Below are 15,893 nucleotides of genomic sequence, written 5' to 3'. Positions count from 1 at the left end.
TTTCCTGCCCTGTGCCTCAGTGTCCAGGGGAAGGGGACAGTAAAAACCCCTTCCCACTGTCTGCTCCTGTCTTCCTTTGTCACCTATGGCTGTCCAAGTCATAGAGGTTGTTTTTACTTCTCCTGGGCTTTCCTTAGTCACCAGAGGGGATCTTGAAAGACAGGTCTAAGACTGGCACAGTCACAAGAAAAAGAGAATTGTGAAAGGGGTAATGGCACCATGCTTTGCCAGGTTTTCATCAGCTAAGCCCTGATTTGGATCTGATTCTATTCTGCAGCCAGATGAGAGAGGGCAAATTTAATAATCCAAATAAGTGTGCAGCTTTTTGAGCAATTAGAGAATCAACTGGTAAATACAAAACACATCTCACTTGTGACAGATGACTCTATTATAATAACAAAAGTATGAGTTCATCATGTTCAGGCATCTTTAAAAGTTTCCCAAAAGTAGAGAATTAATGCAACAATTCAGCTATAAAAAATTACAAACTTATAAACACCCAGAACAGGAATTTTGAAGAGAATTTTTGGCAACCTTAAGTACAGTTGTAGTACCAGCCATGTTACTGAAGCAGAGGTGTAATTCGTAACTGTGCAGAATATGTAATTCAGAATATTGTAATTCTGGCAACTTCTTATTTTATAGATCCACATCTTTAACAGAAAAAATGTTGCAGAAATACTTCTTATTTATTATGATAGTTCAGAAAACTGAATAGACCAATCACTCCCTGTCAAAACAACCAATGAAATTACCAATGTAGAATATTTTGAACCAGTGGTATCTCTTAAGTGTGAGAAATCTGTCTTGGGACATTCTAGACTAAATACAAATACCTGAAAAGCAAGAAACACTTTCGGTTTCTAGGTCTGGAAAGTCAAAAAAAGCAAAAAACAACCCTTGAATTTATTGTTTATGAGCTGGCTAGAACTAATAAACTTTGGCTAATTTAGGTCTTTTTTTTTTTGCTTTTTTTCCTCCCCACCATTTTGTGTTAGAGGAGGCTGGAGCACATAGTCCAGATCTGAATAATAGGAAGGAACTCTCATTAAGGGCCTGGGTTATTTGATAATAACCATGTGAGGCTGCTTCAGCAGAGCTGTAATACTGCAAAATATTAGAGAAAATACTCGAGAGATGGATTAGCATTCAAAACTGCATACTGAAGGTAATTAATTGTTTGATTCTCTATCAGGTGTGTACTTTCCTTTCTGTACCAAGTTTGAGGTTACTGGAAACAAACCAACTAACAACAAAGAACAAAGGAAGAAAGAATAATTTAGAACAATCACATTTTCCACAGTACCAGCTAAATAAATGCCTGAACAGGCACCTGGATATGCTTGCTACTTCCAAAAAACAAGATAAGGATGAAAGATAAGCACCTGCCTTAAACAGCATTTCTAGAAATTATTCAGCAAATAGTAAGCAAATTACACTGGTCTGAGATTCCATCACTTCATGCAGGAGAGGATGGGGGTCAGTATTTTAGTAGAGGAGTGGAATATGGAAAGCCAAAACCTGGCTGGAGTTACGACTGAAGGACATGAAGGGTAATATAAAGAGCTTCTATGGGTGAAGTGGCAGTAAAAGGAAGACAAGGGAAAATGTGGGACTGCTGCAGAACTGGGTGATTAAACTGGACATAAAGGCCAAGGGAAAAGCAGAGACCTCTTTCATCTGTACTTTGCTGGAAAAAAACCCTTCTGCATCTTTCAAGCTTCTGTGGCTGATAGCTGGGTTTGGGGAGAGGAGGGAAACTACCCACAGAAAGTTCCGTTCTGTCAAACTGGCCATATACAAGTCCACTGGACCACATGACACTCATTTGAGTGTTGAGGGAGCTGGCCAGTTTTATTTTGTGCTCACACCCTATGATTGATTGGATTTGAAAGTTCATGGCATTTAAAAGACTGCAGGTGACTGAACAAAGGTTGATGTCACACATTTAAGTTCAGTTGTGTCTGACCCAGTGTCACTGACTTTGAGCTTAGTGAGCGTGGGGTAAGCAGAGGATGCCATTCTATCTTGTCTTTATGAGGGCTTTTGGTGGGCTTCCTCAATAACCTTGTAACGGGGGAGATGTGGCTGGGGTAGGCAGACCGTGTGTGTGAAAAACAGGCTATACCCCCAGACTTGAGGGTTGTGTCTCCTTGAAGTCTTGGCTGATGCCCTGTTAGGAGAGGTCAGGGATCAATACTGGAGCAAATCTTTTTTGACAAGGTCACCACGCAGGGGGTGGTACAAAGTGCCCTCTCAGCAGATTTTCAGCTGGTCCTCTTGCCAAGCTGGGGAGATCAGTTGATACCCAGGAGGCCACCAGACAGAGCAGGCTTGCCAAGCTGCAGGAGCAGGCCAATGAGAGCCTTGTGTTGGTCAACAGAGACAAGGGCAAAGTCCTGAATGTGGGACAGACTATCCTCATGGGACGCTACAGGCTGAGAACCAGCTGGCTTGGAAGTAGCCCAGCAGAAAAGGGGCTGGCCATCCTGGTGGACAAAAGAAGTTCTTCATGGGATTTCAACACCTGCAGGGCTGCATTATCCATATGCCCAGCAGGTATGAGCTCTGTGTGCAGCACTGGTGAGGCCACACTGGATATGCACTGTCCAGTTTGGGAACAGCAAGTTCAGCAGAGGCTGCTGAGGTGGTAGGGACTGGAGCACATGCTGTGTGAGGAAGTGGGTTTGGCCACAGCAGGATCTAATTACAATGTGCACCTTCTCAGAGAGAATTATAGGGAAAATAGGCACAAGGCTTTTCTCTGAGATGGTCACCAACAAGATAAGAGACAAAAGTGAAAAGCTGCACCCAAAGATATTCCAATTGTGTGTAAGAAAACAAAAGTTCAGAGTGAGAGTGGTCAAGCGGCAGAACATTTTACCTGAGTGGCTGTGGATTTTCCATCCTTGGAAACAAAACTAGACAGGAAAAGACTTTGAGCAACCTAGTTTGTCTTTGAAGATAGCTGTGGAGGGAGCAGGAGGTTGAACCAGTGACCTGCAAAATATCTTGCCCAGATTTAATTTTGCTGTCATTATAAATATACTTTCTACAAGACTATCCTTGTGTTGGGGGGGAACAGTATTGGTGACTGGATAATCATTATGTCTCGGGGATTTCTGATATTACATCCCAAAGCTTCAGTATAGCCATCATGTTGTTTTGTAGATGAGTTTGGGTGGTGAGGATAAGGGCAGTAGTGCTGTTATTGCAACTTAATTAAATATTAGGTAATCACACAGTGTCTTCTGTCCACCAAATTCATGTGCATGTACTGATGTTGACCTCTGCACTCTCCTGGGTAAGCACAGCATGGTGTGGTCACAAAAGTAAATGTCAGAAAGTGCCGAGGATCCCATGTGGTACAGAACGTCCTGTTTAATACAGGGTGTGTCATATTGTTACATGGTCAGTGCAATTTCTCATAGGAAGAGCATACATGGCAGGGTTTCCCCTGCATTTCCGTTGCCAGAGGTGTCTTTCTGGATGTGCAGGACACAATGTATTGGGAGAACTCAGACTTCCCTGTAAGGACAGATAAAACACACATGTGCAAGGGGTGTGCTGCCAGATTGGTACTTACTGTGCAACTTCTCTGAGCAAGACAATATTGCTTATGCTGTGAATCTTACATGTCAGACTTGCTTTGCACGCAGCAAATCTGTCTGGGACTATCCTAGATATCACCTTGCAAAATCTGTTTACGTATCCTGTGATGTATCGGGCATTTTCAGATATATTCAGAAGTTATGTGTAGCCAGGACTTGGAAAGACAGTAGTCCACCATGACAGTGCTCCAGTGGATTGCAATGTACAGAATAACAGCGTGCTTGGATTTTTCTTTTTTTTTTTTTTTTTCCACATCTTGATAGGTGTAAATGTTCACTGTAACACTTATAAAATCCCCTTCTGACCACTGTGTGCAGCAGGAGCTGGCAGATATTCCACAGAAAATCCAATCACTGATTTTATTCCATGGAGGTTTTCAAGCTTGTTGTTTCTTGTGGTCTGTGTTCCTTAATATCAGCATGTTTATTTCATGTCCAGGTCTCAGATGAATTATTGGTGTTTTTATGTGAGATTAGATTTGTCCTGCTATTGTCACAGTTATTTTACTTTTCCTACTTGAGGGCTGCTCCCCTGCCTTTTATTTTGTGCTGCCTCTCAAGGCAATTGTTATTTCAGGATTGTTAGCTGTGTCTGCCAACTCCTACATAGCTCCTAGAGCCTAACCCTGGATGGGGTGACACACCACCTTCTATTGCCTATCCTTGAAATCAGGACCTGTCTCTCCCAGAATGACATGTACACTTTGCTTTTCTCTAGGCAACTGCAATGAGCTCTCACACCTGGAACTAAACAGTCAAGACCAGGCATGCAGAGTGTAGTATCTCATATCCACTCTCGAATGGGCAGAGGGGAAATTATTACATAATCAGCAGAAGATTACATCTTAACATTTAGCTTGTGAATAGCTCCTTGGAGCCCTGGGATTACTTACTAATTTTTTCCCCTTCTTAATCAGGAATATATGGTTTTCCAAGTCCGTGTTTAAAACAGCAAGTGAATAAGATTCTCCTTACTTTGGGCAAGAGATTAAAAGCTAGTGTCACAAGAATGTCATTGCACTCTTTAAGTGCCCCTTATTTTAAGGGAAATCATTAATTTTTCTAGTAATTGTACCCTTACTTAAAATGCAACTTCCTGTACAAGCTCCTCCTTCCCTGCTTATACAGAGTACTTACATCAGAAATAAAGAGCCACAAAATTAGAGGAAAGATTCCTTTGTATGTATGGCTCCATACATTTATGTAGTAAAAAGTCTTCACCGCTTCATCTAATGTTTTCTGTTACATCAGCTCTGGCACTCTCAGACTTAAGACCTGAGGAAGTTTCAAATACCTATTCTGATAAAGAACCCAAGACACCACCACTAGTCCAGCACAAAATTACTTTTTCCGCATGCTTGAAAAAGGGTGTTGTCCAGAACAAGGGTGTTGTCCTGAGGTGCAGGAGTGGGCAAGAGCACTGCATGGTACTGAAGACTGACCACTCAGGCTTTCAGGAGGATGCTCATGCAGGACACAGGTTCTGTCTGAGGCTAATAGCTCAGGAAGTAAGATGTTAAATCCATGTGATTCAATAACCTGTAAACATGACATTTTGATTTCCAGAAGAGTTTCTTCAGATCCTTTCCCAAAGACACTTAGTATCAGAGAGTTTAGTTTTTTGTCTTTGACTAATGTATTTGGGTCTTTTGTACTAAACCAACCTGATTTCTCCAATTGAAAGTGTAACATTCACCAAATTTTCTATAATATTGGGGGTTTTTTGAAGGGGGTATAATCTGTGGAATGTAGGCAGAGATAGTTTTTTACTGAGACATATTTGGAGCAACTAATATACCTTATTTTAATATTTGCCTCATAAATAATATAATAATTTCAAATACATGCAGATTAAACCTTTATACTTTTGTGGCTTCTCTCTTAAACAAGAGTGCCAAGAGGGTTTCTGAAGCATGATGTGGTAGGTAGGGTTTACTGACATGCATTTGGCTGCATTACTCATCACCAGTTGGACTAATGGGCAGGACACCCTAGATATTGTCATTCCTATTTTTATCCAGCAGGACAAGTTGATACAATAGACACAATTACATCTGTAGAATTTCTGAGGTAGTTTCTCATTTTCTATAAATACCAACACCTTCTTTGTCAGGAATTCTGATTTAATAGTGCTTCTTCAGAGCACCACATCTGAGAGAGTGTGTCCTGCTGGTTATGTCAGTACTGGGAGTCATGGTGGGAAGTAGTTCCAGCTGGAAGGAGGAAAGGGGAATTTTGCAAAATTAGCATCAAAGGCTTGGTCTTTTAAATATTTCAGTGCATACATAGACATACTTCTGTGGGCAGTGCTGTTTACTGCATTTTCACAGTTGGAACCTGGTTTTATGAATTATAACAAATCTGTCACCTTGGAGTAACTAATTATATCGCACACCATGGCCTCTCAAAACTTCACAATACGTCCTGAAATGAGCTCAAGCTTTCCATCCTAAAAGACAAAGACTCCTTTCCCTGAAGCTAAAAGAATACCCATGTGTTGTTAGGAGTCCCCTGCCAAAGATGTGCATTGCCAAAGACACAGCTGAACAGAACTAATTTCATTTTGCCAGGAGCATTGACACAAATGCAAAGTAGGTAGCTTGATAAATCTGCTTTACTGTTTTTATTGTAGCAACAATGTTAGCAGGAAAACCTTGATAGAACTTTATTTTTGAAAAACATAATTCATGGTATTAATCTAGCCTGACTTCGTACATCTCTGAATTAAGCAGTTGGCCCAAGCTATTTTTATAGGCTTCCTCTGGAGAGGTGGAGGCAGCCACAAAGGTGATTCATCCCAGATCCTTATCATAGGATGGGATGTGTTGCTTTCTGGTGTCTTGCAGTGATACTGTGGGAGCCTAGCCCAGGGATATTAGCATACATCACTAACTCATAGGTGAGTAGAGTTAAAAGAGGTGAATTCTGGCCTACCTTCTACCACTGTGATTGTAAATCTGGAAATTCACACAGTGTCACATTGTCTGGGAGATGCCAGTGTGCCATTGGCAGCCACAGTGAGCTGTGGCAGTGTAGCACTTAGTAACTCCCGTGTTACTGAGAGGCCAGCCTGTGGCTCATGGATTGCAGAGCTGTGCCATCACATCCCTTCTTGGTGATCTGTAATCATCTGTCCTCAAGGTCATAATGGCTCCTAAGATGCAGCTGTGGGAGGAAGCCAGCCAGCCAGGGATGTTCAGACCACTGCTGACAGGTAGCCTGAAAAGCAGAAGGTCTCCTAGGATGTTAGCAGGAAGGATCCGAGGACGACCTTTGGGGATCTCTGAGGGTCTAGACCTACCACATCTTATCTTGAAGCTACTCCCAGAGCTCTCCATCCCCTTGATTCTTCATGTATGTGTCTTGTGAACTCTTGGGCCTAACTAGAGCCTATGTGCAGTTCATTAGATTGTAAAGGATAGTCACTGATGCTTAATTAGATTTGTTACTTTAAAAGTATGCACACTATTAAAGTTATTATCATCAGAGGTACAAAAGGCAAGGTGAAAGCTTAAAAACCTTTCCTGATTAAATGCAGTAAGCATTCTATGTATGCAGAACTGCCAGCAATTTCTCTTTCTTCTCACCATCTCTTATCCTTTGTAAAAACAAAGAAAAAATACATGTATCCCATCTTGAAAATAAAGCCTTTTCAACAAAACTCTAAAATAAGCACTTTTCTTCACTAAACCCATTAATTTCTCATATTAGTTTTTATATTTTATAAGGTCAATTACCCCATAACACATACTTGCATGCCTTCTTCAACAATATTTTGATAGCATTATTTCAACACCGAGAAGAGGCTTAGGCTCACCTGCTTCATTGTTTAAAAGTTTGACCATGCAGATATCCTAAAATATCTGGTATGAACACATTATGACTTCCCTGAGATCTTATGAGTTATTTGATGTTAAAACATCCTTAATCTGTCTTCTTCACAGAACATATTACTCCACATCTTACTTTTGTAACATATTAAATATTTGTGTTTTATCAATATTGTTAACAAAATATTGATAATGAAATACATTGCAAATATTATGTGAAAAAATAAGACTATGCTACTTCACATATGTTCTAAAATTTGTCATAGGAATAGGAATTTTAGCTATGCCTTTCAATGCCTTTAATGGTTTCTATCATTTTACCTATATAACATGAATACCTATAAATATTAATTTAAATTGTAAATAATTTAATATATGGAACAAACCCTATGGATATGTGATTTGGATTTTTTCAACTAGAAGAAGTAAATTGAGGCAGATTCACATTGTCAACAGCTACTTCCATGACTTGGCTTTTGAAACAAGTCTTGATGAATATTATTGCATAGTTATTACACTTTATTACAGTTATTATCAAGCATTTTAAAAACATAGTTAAAATACTAATTTTTTTAATGAAACCTTCTAGAATGCTCAACCTGCTGCATTTTACATTGAACCTTGGTGTTCTGTAGAGAATAACCCTAGCAATGTTTCAAAAGGGAGCATTTTCAGGGGCGAGGCAATATTTAGCCTCTGAGATGAGGAATTTTTGCTGCTTGGATAAATAAAAATAGATAGAATAGTAGAAATCATGTCTTCTGTGGTGTTCAGCCTATGCTGATTTATGTTTTTTGTTTCTTTATTGGTGGATATCGGACTGGTATCAGTCTTCTCATTTCTATAGATGTTTCCGTTATGGGTTTTCAAGTTCACCTATCATTTTTATTTGTCATTACATTGGATTTCTCTTTGTCCAGATCAGGCTGAAAATTTTCTTACAGTTTTTTTCCAAGGTTTTCATAGGGAGGAAAGAGGATTGTATTGTTCTGAGTGACACTGGCATGCAAATAAATAACACTGAAACTTGGAAGAGTGTTAATTAAAAATTATTATAACCTGACTGACCTGACTTGGCATCATGGTATCTTGCCAGACTGGCTCTTTATTCTTACACGTGTCTGATTCGTGTTTGTGGTGTGAAGCTAATGAGCTCATGGAATTGTTTGGCCTAATTCTGCTCTCTTTATACTGCAGAAGTTTTATGTGAGGAGGAACGAGGAATATCAGAATGAGGTTCATTGGGTATGACTCATGGTGATTAACCCAAGTAATATTTGGTATAGATTACTATTTTAATAAATTCATAGATAAACATTTGTAGATGAAATATTTGCCCTGTTGTTTGTTTACCTAAATGAGATTTACATTGTTTTAAGACTGGCATACACCTGTGTGTAAGCTCCACTGGCTTCAGTTTTTTGTGATCCTTACCTGTGTGAGGCCACACAGGGATCACTGAAACAAATTAGAATGTGTTTAATGATGTAATTAATCAACAACAATATAACACTCAATTTGCTGTCTTCTAATCACATTGCCATCATTTTAGCTCTCCAGAAGAGCAATTTGGGTGGTTGTGAACAAGGACTGGAATCTGACTTAGAGAGGTCTCTCCAGTTAAAAGAGAAGCAGATCTTATCTTTACATCCATATGTGCTACATGGACATAAAAAGGCTGTTCCTTAAAGTCTTTGAAGAGAGATGGGTCTAACGATTGTCCTGATCCTTTTTCCCTTTCCCAGAGGGACACTGGGCTGTGGGCTGTGGCTATGGAAGATGCAGGTCTCCCACCTCAGCCCACCTTCCCAGCTGGCTGCTGTGCTCATTATCCGGGGTGGAGCGCCCCTGTGACACACCTCTACAGCGTCTTGTTTTAGAGTTACTTGGCAGGGGTGCTGCGCTGAGCTGTGCAGCCATATCCTGCATTTAACTATAGGGTTATATGAGTAATAAGTCAGGTAGCTCAACCAAAGATATTCAAAATATGTAGCACAGCTGATGCAATTACCAAACACACGCTGTGGGACCCCATTCCTTGGCCAGTTCTGTTTTCAGTAATTGTCAGTATGGTTTGACATGTGACCAGCACATTCTCAATGTGATTTATCACACTGTCCTTTTTTTACATCTCCTTTTCTTCATATTTTTTAATATTTCAAGAAGAATTCCTGGGGGTTGTTTTCTCTCTTTCTTGAGGTATGCAGTAGTACCCACAATCTGACATTATGTTACATTGCATTATTTACAGTACATAAATGCAATGTCTTTAATGTCCATGTACCAGTAATCCCAGCAGGCCCAGGCAAAGTGAGCCCTAGTTTTGTAGATATTTGGTTTGAATTTACGTCTGTCCATGCCTCTGCAAGCTTATAGTGTAGAAAGAGGAGACAAAATGGAAAGGTAATATGGACAGAACAGGTTGCACAGGGGGGATTTCCCTGTAGGTTTTTTCTTAACATTGGCATCAAACTATTGGAAGGGAAGTTATTGCTGAGAAGTGATGGGAATGGGAAAGACAAATAGTGGCACAGTAGTATGAAGGGAAAGGGCAGAAAGAATGAATTTGATTCAAAGAAGTTTTTGGTGACTGACTTCATAGAAATAATACAATAGAAAGTGGAGAAAAAGTCCATGGTCAAATCACATGAGGAGTCAGTCCAAAATTTCCAAATAGGTCGCTGATGTTTTCTGGCAGCTTTTAACTTCAGCTGGAAGAAAAGAGCCTCTTTTCTCCACAAACCAGAATTAATCTGTAATGCTTTTCTCCTCCAACTCAAGTGACTTGTGTTAAGAGGGCAGCTTTCAGACAAGGACCTTGGACCAAGTCCTGTTTGGGTACAGTGGAAGATTTCCAGCTGTATTTTAAAGCACCATTCACCTCTTGTGTCTGAACTGTTAATTTGCAGTGGGGTCACTCCCAACTTCGACTACTGCTAGGACATTAATGGTCTAAATAACTGCACCTGCTATGTTAATGAAAGTGTGCAGAAAAGCTCAAGTAATTTAGAAAATTATGTGTTGTGTTGGGGTGCCAAGAAGGATAGAAAGATACAAGTGGCAAGAAGTTGGTCAAAAGAAATGGGGATTTCAGATCACTTGCTGTATTATTGCCACAGTGTTAGCAGTGCTGCTAATGCTTTCAGTATTTTACTGACTCTATTCAGCTTTGTAGTTGAATGTGTTGCAGAGTGGGAGGGCTTTTTGACTAAGAGAAGGAATTGAAATAATGTTTATTTTTTATGTGGTCCTTCTTATTATTTTACTGGCAGGTTTTTAAGATTGTGAGATTTGTTTAAGACAAATCCCTAGAAAAAAAAAATAGGTCATTAGGCATCTTTGGATCAAAAAATCACAGGAAAACAGAACTGGAATGAACTTTAAACAATTCATTCCTTGCTCCAGTCTGCAAACATGTATACCATTATGATTCCTGATAAATGTTTGTCTAAACTGTTTCTGAAATCCTTTGCAGCCTCCTTAAGCAATCTATTCAAGTCCTTATTATACCTACTGTTAAAAGAAGCCATTTCTAATGTCTAATCTAAACCTCCCACCTGCAGTTCACACCCATTACTTCTTATCATGCCATGCTGGGCATGAAGAACAGCTTAATTCTCTTCCTCTCTGCATCCATCTTTTATGTATTAGATAATGCTTGCATTCTCCTGCATGTGCCTTTTTCTGTGCAGCTGGACTTGGATGAATATAGATTAAAGGGGAAAAAAAATAAGAAAAAATCACATTTCTGGCTGAGACAGTCATTTCAGCTGCTCAGGCAGCAAGTGGAAATGGAGGAGTTAGAAAATGCTGGGCAGGGCAGGGTGATTTGCTTAAGGCAATCTGAGGCCCTAAACATAGCACATGAGAGAGGCCAGTGCTGCCTTGTGTTGCACATCTCTCATGACAGTGCCTGTTTGGCATTTCTGTCTCACCTGCCCATGTCTCAGCCTGCATCTCTCCCCCGTCACCTGAACTGTGGCCAGGAACTGTAGGTGCTTCTGTGCAGCCTGATTTTCAGGGATTAGGTCAGTTCTCTCTTTCCATTTTCAGTTGTCTCCATTTTTTAACTCAGAGATGGGTAAGAAAAAGTAGGGAATGAGAAATGTGGCAGCTGGTAACTGACCCACACTCTAATTCAGCCTTCAGAACTCATACTCCAAGATACAGGAGATATCCATGAAATACCTTCTTTCTTCACATCTTACAGGTCCTGGCAAAGATCCCCAAAACCCCGTTGTCCAGAATTATCCCTGACTGCTCTTAGCATCTGCTTCAGACCAGTATCCCTTAGCATGGGCACGACAGAGGCTTCCCAAGTATCCTGCAGACATTCCTAGGCACTTTAGGAGCACCAATCCTTTGGCTGTCCACTCTGTCTTCTCCCAGGCATCCCAGCCATGCCAGCCTTTCCTCATGGATCATTTGGATCACGTATATGGTGATACAGTCTCTAAAACTGCAAACTTACTTGGTGCTGCTTATGCTTTGGATGCATGGAGCAGCTCTCCAGTTCTCCTGGTGTGAGGCACACACATGGGTGGGTGAAATCCTTATCTCATGGGGATTTGGTGGGTGAACAGTGCTTTGTTCCTTTGGGGCTGGCAACTGAATGAACACACAGAGCAGTTTTCATGATTTAAAGTTGTTGTTTGCAAACCTGAATAATCACTGTGGTCACATTTTATTTTCTGTGATGAAGACCATAAACTTACTTTTAAATTAAGAAAATGTTCTTCTGCTAGTTGTGTGATTCTGAGAGCTGGGACCTGAAGCATAAGACTATAGTGCTATTTGTAATGTCAAAATATTTAGAGTGAACTGGATTCTTATGTAGTGGAGAGAAAATAATTGTTTGTCATATCACTTAATTTTTGAAAAAGAAAGCCTATAGAAATTTTTCCTCAAGTCCATGAAGTCTAGAATTCCACTCCAATAGTGAACTTCACAAATGTGCCATATGACAAAATCTTACCTGTAGGCTAAATTTGGAAAGATAAATCTCCATTTTGCTACATTTTCTGAAAGAACGCCATTTGTATAACTCTGATTTTTTATTTTATTTTATTTTTTTAATAGAGGAAGCCATTTTCATATCTTGGAATGGGAGTGGGTATTAATGTTACAGGTATAGGAATTGGTATTATCTCTGATGACATGAATCCCAATTGAAATGAACCTGGAAAAGTCCCCCAAGCATTTTCTGTTGATAACTGTGACACCCAGTGGTTATTTAAAGTATAAAAATGTAGTACAGTAGGATTGCAATGAACCTAAAGGCTGCACAAAATAGTGTGGTTTATACAATAAATATGTGCTTTTAGAGTAGTACTCTTTTCCTTGGTAATGTGTACATATACTAAATATAAGCTATTTTAGGAATTGTGAGGCTTTATTCCATGTGTTTTGCCATATTTACACATACACACACACACATAATTTATGTATTTATTGGTACAAAGCTTTTTAATACATTGTGAGGCTGAGGTTATAACTCTGGTGAAACACTGACAAAAAGTAGCTATGAAGTATAAAATGGCTTTTAATTCTTGCTGGTGAGAAGCTGGCTCAGAAGAAGTCTGGGAGATAAAGGAACCTTGTTTCCTCTCCTTTGTTTGCCACTGACTCATTGTGTGGCTTAGAACAAATTGCTTGTGTGCCTGGCTGATAATCAGTCTGTTCATAAAGGTGCAAGATGTAATTAGTATTAATCTAGGTGGCATTCACCTCCAACCATTTATGCCAGAGTCAAGAATGATGAAGTTATATGCTCTGTATAATGCCTCATATTTATATTCCAAAGAATAATATTACTTTATGAGCTGTGTTTTATTACAGAGCACTGAATATGGATTTACTCCCATATACCTGGTAAATGAGAAATTAAACCCTATTGTTTAGGGATCACTGACCATTAAATATTTACTCTTGGTGGCATGTTTAAAATAAAGGAATGCCCTCAAAATTCAGAATGCCTAATTGCACTGGACCAAGCAGCAGGTGCCCATTATAAATAGATAACTATATCTGTTGTTTGGGAATGTCTCAGGGAACTGTTGAAGCTTTTTCTTACAGGTAAGAAGAGTTACACAGCAAAAGGAGCAATGTCAGAAGGCATCCACTTACAAGCTGGAAATTAGATGGAGCTGCAAAGTCAGTTGCTGCCTTAGGCCCTGTCTTGGCTGCATTAGCTGTGGTTATACTGTGTGCCTCAGCAGTGCTCTTCAGTTCCCCACGTGTGTGCCTTGTCTTCATCCAGAGCTGGGGTGAAATCTGTATTCCCACCCTTTATTCATCTCAACCCTACCTGGTTTTCATGCAGGGAAACTGCAGCCAGAAAGGGAGAAACGAGACATTCTGGCAAGTCCAGCCATATCAGGGTGAGGAGAGGACCAAGAGACACACAAAAACACCAGGTGAATAGCTGTGCTACAGTATCACTTTGCAAGAACATAAATATTATCTGTTTCCCACTATTTTTTTTTTATCATCATCAGAGTTTCATATTTAATAGGATCACATGAAATATCAAGTTGTAAAATCCTTAAATGCTGAATTCAGGATAAAAATACCTTAAAACAACTGCACATGTTGGAGCTGAACTTATTTATCATTAAAAGAAAACAGGCTTTGGATGTTATTGCTTGGAATTCTGTAATATCTAGTAGTACTTGTTTCACATCTGCTGCCCCAGTCTTTACAAGGACACAAAAAGATGGAAACAGAAGAGTGAAAATGAAGTAATGCTTGATAAAGTGCATTGTTTACTCTGTTGCTAACAGATTGTCACCCATTGTTGTTAACTGCAGGATGAAGAGTGCTCTTGTCTTCCAGCTTCTGATAAGAACAAATGTATGTGTTAAAATGTGTTCTAACACAAGAATATATACTGGTGCTTTCTGATGTACTAATATATGTTTACACTTGACTCAATCCTGGTTTAGTCTCCAGAAGGAGATGGTGAACAGATCTTTTGCTCTTTAACCCAACCCTGAAATATGGATATGCAGAAATTTGGTTTTGCTTGGTGTCCCTCCAACTGTTTATTCTATACTCAAATGACTTGAATTCTGGCTCTGGGTCATTGATGCCTACTCTTTGTTTTGAATTATATGTTGCTCATTTCAACACTTCCACTAATTTGGCTGGTTGATTGTGTTTGGTTTTAGCCTTAAAAAGTTTAATTTCAATCCTCAAAGACTGGACAAATCATGTTAGAAACCAGTTTGCCTTCTGCTTTGTTTATAGCATATTTTGCTAGCCAGCATAAACAAAGCCTAGGGCAATTTGCCATCCTATTCCAGACAGGATGTCCAACACGTGCAAAGTCTTTTGTTTACACTGTGAACTGAGTTTGGAGTTTTTGCTTCCCTGTTCTGGATTCTTTATCCTAAAAGTGATGTCTTATCCTATGAGGAGAAAGCTACAACTCACAGTGCACAAATCTGCATTTTTAGGTAAATGATTGTAGGTGAAATAAATGTCTCCCAATACTTGGATTACAGGAAAAAAATTATGCTGAGAGAAGAAAGAAGTCTGCCATGTGTGTTACTTTGGTTTGTGCGTTTGGGAAGAGCATACTTGAAAGACATGAGTAGTGATGTGCTTTATCCCTTCCCACACACTGGGGCTTGGCATGCCCTGGAAGAGAGACTCCCAGTAATTGTTATTAATTGCTGTGATGCAGCACTCCAGTGGCTCATGAAGTGTCTCTGGTGTCTCACTGAAATGGAATGTTTCAGATACAGACATGAATATCATAAAAGACACTTTTCCCAATAAAGCTACACCCCTGCTGATTAGCCAGTGCCCTGAGGTCTGGTGATAATAAGGTCTGACTTAAACCTCCACACTCATCCCTCTGCATGCCTCCCTTCTGTGTCAAAGCAGCTTTTCCAGCACTCAAGTTCATTTCAGTAGTTAAAATTTGGCTCCTCACTCTCAAGAACATTGAGGTCAGGCTCTTTGTGAGTGATTGCTGCTAGACATGCACATTAATTTATTAATTTCTGTGATTAAAACAAGAAAAGGGGAGAAGGAAGAGAGCTTAGGAGTGGAAAAAGAGCAGGTAGGTGGCTGCAGGAGCAGCCCCACAGCCTGGTGGTAGCAGGGTGAGCCACCGTGCTCTGTCGGGAGATCAAAACAAGTGGATCCGCCCTCATAATCTTCTTCTTGCACAACCCCTGACATGGCTGTGTGTGGCTGTGTTCCACGCTCAAAAGAGGTGAATAGAGGACAGACCGCTGACTTAAACAGCATTTAAAGGAGATAGAAGTGAATTTTTAGACAGTGTCTGTAGGCTGTTCACTGAGTAAACTGGTGAGTATAAAGGATGTAGTAAGCAAGTTGATTTTGTACAGGGTGCAACTAATTTAATAGTTACCAGACCGAATTCCTGCCTTCTGGTGTTTTGAATTCTGAGGTATGAAAATAAAATGTGTGAAGTACAAAA

At 39.8% G+C, this 15,893-nt stretch overlaps 1 long non-coding RNA gene across 7 annotated transcripts in view; it reads left to right on the top strand.

The window, feature by feature from the left end:
* LOC107201791 overlaps positions 1-15,893 on the top strand; it is a 31,768-nt gene that overhangs the window by 1,668 nt on the left and 14,207 nt on the right. For 4 of the 7 annotated variants that reach the window (XR_002001518.2, XR_001520402.3, XR_004496735.1 and 1 more), the window contains one exon: positions 1,196-15,760. This is a non-coding gene — a long non-coding RNA (uncharacterized LOC107201791). The remainder of the gene's footprint in view (positions 1-1,195; positions 15,761-15,893) is intronic. The other 3 variants (XR_004496737.1, XR_004496736.1, XR_004496738.1) reach the window with 3 other exon arrangements.

This window comes from Parus major, chromosome 3 (assembly GCF_001522545.3).
Source record: "Parus major isolate Abel chromosome 3, Parus_major1.1, whole genome shotgun sequence".
Classification (NCBI taxonomy): Eukaryota; Metazoa; Chordata; class Aves; order Passeriformes; family Paridae; genus Parus; species Parus major.
Note: the sequence above shows the minus strand (reverse complement) of the source record. Positions and strands in the feature narration are given on the sequence as shown.